Source organism: Apium graveolens, chromosome 11 (assembly GCF_009905375.1).
Source record: "Apium graveolens cultivar Ventura chromosome 11, ASM990537v1, whole genome shotgun sequence".
Classification (NCBI taxonomy): Eukaryota; Viridiplantae; Streptophyta; class Magnoliopsida; order Apiales; family Apiaceae; genus Apium; species Apium graveolens.
In genome coordinates, this window is record NC_133657.1 from 127717774 (window position 1) to 127722672 (window position 4899).

Here is a 4899-nt window from a genome sequence, read left to right on the forward strand (position 1 = left end):
TGATGATATTCAGTCAAGCATCCTTCATCCGGCTATTCAAGCTAACACCTTTGAAATCAAGCCGGGCACTATTCAGATGGTGCAGAATTCTGTTTCTTTTGGAGGAGCGGCAACTGAAGACCCCAACATGCACATAAGAAATTTTGTCGAGATCTGCAGCACTTTTAAGTATAATGGCGTGACTGATGAGGCTATCAAGTTGAGGCTTTTCCCATTCTCACTGAGGGATAAGGCTAAAGACTGGTTACATTCTGAACCAGTTGGGTCCATCACTACGTGGCAAGATCTTGCGCAAAAGTTTCTGGTGAAGTTTTATCTAATGGCAAAGACTGCTGCTATGAGGAGTGCTCTTACTCAGTTTGCGCAGCAACCTACAGAATCTATGTGCGAGGCTTGGGAACGCTACAAGGAAATGTTGAGAAAATGTCAACATCATGGAATGCCGGATTGGATGGTAATCACTGGTTTTTATAATGGTTTGGGGGTCCAATCTCGGCCTATGCTCGATGCAGCAGCTGGAGGAGCCTTATGGGCTAAAAGCTATACTGAGGCGTATAATCTTATAGAGACAATGGCTGCAAATGAGCATCAAAACCCAACTCAGAGGATGATGTCAGGCAAGGTCGCAGGTATTCTGGAAGTTGATGCAGCCACCGCTATTGCAGCCCAGCTCCAAGCACTATCAATGAAGGTTGATTCTCTGGCTACGTATGGAGTTAATCAAATAGCTATGGTTTGTGAGCTTTGTGCAGGTTCTCATGCTACGGATCAGTGTTCTCTTGTCAACGAATCTGTTCAGTATGTGAATAATTATCAGTGACAACAGCAGCCTGTGCCAGCGACCTATCATCCTAATAACAGAAATCATCCAAATTTCAGCTGGGGGAATAATCAGAATGCTATTCAGCCAACATATCAGCAAGGAGTAAGTAAACAGTTTAACCCACCTGGATTCCAGCAACCACAGCAGTATTCTACAAGGCAATCATATCCTCAACAGGGAAGTGCAGCTGCACCTACTAGTGCTGATTTTGAGGAACTTAAGCTGTTGTGCAAGAGTCAGGCGGTTTCTATCAAGACCTTGGAAAATCAAATCGGTCAATTAGCCAATGCCTTGCTCAATCGTCAACCTGGCACTCTTCCCAGTGACACGGAAGTACCAGGCAGGAAGGAAGCTAAAGAGCAAGTCAAGGCTATTACCTTAAGGTCTGGAAAAGTAGCTGATGCTGAAAAGGCAAAAGAAGTCGAAGCTGAAGTTAGAGATGAAGAATCTAAGCAAAAGGAGAAAGTGGCGGAACCAAAGAAGACTACTGTTGAACACACTCTGCCTGAGGCTAATACAGGGGAGAAACAGCTCTATCCTCCACCACCTTTTCCTAAGAGATTGCAGCAACAAAAGCTGGATAGACAGTTCGGGAAGTTTCTGGAGGTGTTCAAGAAACTTCACATCAATATACCTTTCGCTGAGGCTCTGGAACAAATGCCTAGTTATGCGAAGTTTATGAAGACTATTCTTTCAAGGAAGGTGAAACTGGATGACCTTGAAACCGTTGCTCTCACGGAAGAATGCAGCGCGGTTCTGCAACAAAAGTTACCACCAAAACTGAAAGATCCAGGAAGCTTCACCATTCCTTGCACCATTGGCAATCTAACTTTTGACAAGTGCCTTTGTGATTTGGGAGCAAGCATTAATCTGATGCCCTTGTCGATCTTTAAAAAGCTGGATCTGCCTGATCCAAAACCCACATACATGTCGCTACAATTGGCGGACCGTTCCATTACTTACCCAAGGGGCATAGTTGAGGATGTCCTCATCAAGGTGGATAAGCTCTTCTTTCCAGAAGATTTTGTTATTCTGGATTTTGAGGAAGATAAGGAGATTCCCATAATCTTGGGGAGGCCTTTCTTGGCTACTGGCCGTACCTTGATAGATGTGCAAAAAGGGGAACTTACTATGCGGGTCCAAGATCAGGATGTGACCTTCAACGTATTCAAGGCAATGAAATTCCCTACAGAAGATGAGGAGTGCTTAAAAGTGGATGTGATTAATTCCACAGTTACTTCGGAACTCGAGCACATGCTAATGTCTGATGCATTGGAAAAGGCCTTAGTGGGGGAATTTGACAGTGATGATGAAGATAGCAACGAGCAATTACAATATCTGAACGCTTCTCCCTGGAAGCGAAAGCTGGACATACCATTTGAATCTCTTGGTACTTCTGACCTCAAGAACGCTGAAGGGAAGCTCAAACCATCAATAGAGGAGGCACCTACCTTAGAGCTCAAACCATTACCTGAACACTTGAGGTATGCTTTTTTAGGTGATTCATCTACGTTACCTGTTATTATTTCAGCTGACCTTTCAGGTAGTGAGGAAGACAAGCTCTTAAGAATTTTGAGAGAATTCAAATCGGCTATAGGATGGACCATAGCAGACATCAAGGGGATAAGTCCTTCATATTGTATGCATAAAATTCTGCTAGAGGAAGGTAGTAAGCCAACTGTGGAACAGCAACGAAGACTGAATCCCATCATGAAGGAGGTGGTGAAGAAAGAAATTCTGAAATGGCTAGATGCAGGCATCATTTATCCTATTTCTGACAGCTCGTGGGTGAGCCCCGTACAATGTGTTCCTAAGAAAGGAGGTATCACTGTGGTCGCAAATGAAAAGAATGAGCTCATCCCTACTCGAACAGTTACAGGATGGAGAGTATGCATGGATTATAGGAAATTGAACAAAGCCACAAGAAAGGATCACTTTCCTCTTCCATTTATTGATCAAATGCTTGACAGATTGGCGGGACATGAGTATTTTTGTCTTCTGGATGGTTATTCCGGGTATAATCAGATTTGTATCGCACCAGAGGATCAGGAAAAGACTACCTTCACTTGTCCATTTGGCACATTTGCTTTTCGTAGAGTTTCGTTTGGGTTATGTGGCGCCCCGGCCACCTTTCAGAGATGTATGATGGCTATATTCTCTGACATGATTGGAAATAACGTCGAAGTGTTCATGGATGACTTCTCCGTCTTTGGACACTCATATGATGAATGTTTGAATAATCTGCGCGCCGTACTCAAAAGATGCGTGGAAACTAATTTGGTGCTTAATTGGGAGAAATGTCATTTTATGGTGCGTGAAGGCATTATCCTTGGGCATAAGGTCTCTAGCAAGGGTCTGGAGGTGGACAAGGCCAAGGTGGGAGTCATTGAAAATCTTCCCCCACCCAATTCTGTGAAAGGAATCCGTAGTTTTCTTGGTCATGCAGGTTTTTATCGGCGATTCATCAAGGACTTTTCAAAGATATCTAAGCCATTGTGCAATTTGCTTGAGAAAGATGTGCCTTTCAAATTTGATGATGAATGTTTGGCAGCATTCGAGACTCTCAAGAAGAGTTTGATCACTGCACCAGTTATTACAGCACCAGATTGGACAGAACCGTTTGAGATGATGTGTGATGTGAGTGATTATGCGGTAGGTGCAGTTCTGGGACAGCGCAAGAAAAATCTCTTCCATGTGGTCTACTATGCGAGTAAGACTTTAAATGGTGCCCAATTGAACTACACCACTACTGAGAAGGAGCTTTTGGCTATAGTCTTTGGCTTTGAGAAATTTCGATCTTATCTGCTTGGTACAAAAGTAACAGTATTCACTGATCATGTAGCTATTCGCTATCTGGTTTCTAAGAAGGATTCAAAGCCGAGACTCATTCGTTGGGTGCTTTTACTTCAGGAATTTGAGTTAGAGATCAAAGATAGAAAAGGTACCGAGAATCAAGTAGCTGACCATCTCTCTAGGTTGGAGAATCCCGATTCTACTTCACAAGATAGGACGTTAATCAATGAATCTTTTCCGGATGAGCAGTTGTTTGCAATTCAGGAGGAAGAACCATGGTTTGCAGATATTGTAAACTATCTTGTCAGCAATATAATGCCTCTTAATTTGACATACGCGCAAAAGAAGAAGTTTCTGCATGAGGTGAAGTGGTATATGTGGGATGAACCATATTTGTTTAGACAGGGAGCTGACCAGATCATCAGGAGATGTATCCCGTTCTGTGAGACAGAGGGGATATTACGAGACTGCCATTCCACGGTTTATGGTGGACACTATGGAGGTGAGAAGACGGCAGCTCGTATTCTGCAAGCAGGTTTTTTCTGGCCTACTTTGTTCAAGGATGCTCATCAGTTTGTTTTAAGGTGTGATCATTGCCAAAGAGTGGGAAATTTGTCAAGGAAGGATGAGATGCCATTAAATGTGATGCTTGAAGTCGAGGTCTTTGATGTGTGGGGAATTGATTTCATGGGGCCTTTTATCTCGTCTTGCAATAATTAGTACATCTTGCTGGCAGTCGATTATGTCTCAAAATGGGTCGAAGTTAAAGCTTTACCGACAAATGATGTAAAGGTAGTACTAAATTTTCTTCATAAGCAAATTTTCACAAGGTTTGGAACGCCTCAGGTAATCATAAGTGATGAAGGATCGCATTTTTGCAACCGTAAGTTCACTTCTATGATGTAGCGTTATAATGTGAATCATCGAGTAGCTACTGCCTATCATCCGCAAACAAATGGTCAAGCGGAAGTGTCTAACAGAGAGATAAAGCGCATTCTAGAGAAGGTTGTTTGTCCGTCAAGGAAGGATTGGTCTTTAAAGCTCGATGAAGCTGTTTGGGCTTACAGAACAGTATATAAAACTCCACTTGGGATGTCACCGTTTCAGTTGGTGTACGGTAAGGGATGTCATCTACCGGCGGAGCTTGAGCATAAGGCCTACTGGGCATTGAAGAAATTGAACCTGGATTTAGATGTAGCTGGTAAGAAAAGAATGCTTCAGCTTAATGAACTTGATGAATTTCGACTTCAAGCGTACGAGAATAACAAAATGTATAAGGAAAA

General features: G+C 42.9%; 1 non-coding gene across 1 annotated transcript; it reads right to left on the reverse strand.

The window, feature by feature from the left end:
• Positions 1–334: 334 nt before the first annotated feature.
• LOC141699105 (small nucleolar RNA R71) lies at positions 335–441 on the reverse strand. The gene has a single exon (XR_012565592.1). It is a non-coding gene; the product is annotated as a small nucleolar RNA R71 (small nucleolar RNA).
• Between the last annotated feature and the right edge of the window lie 4458 nt (positions 442–4899).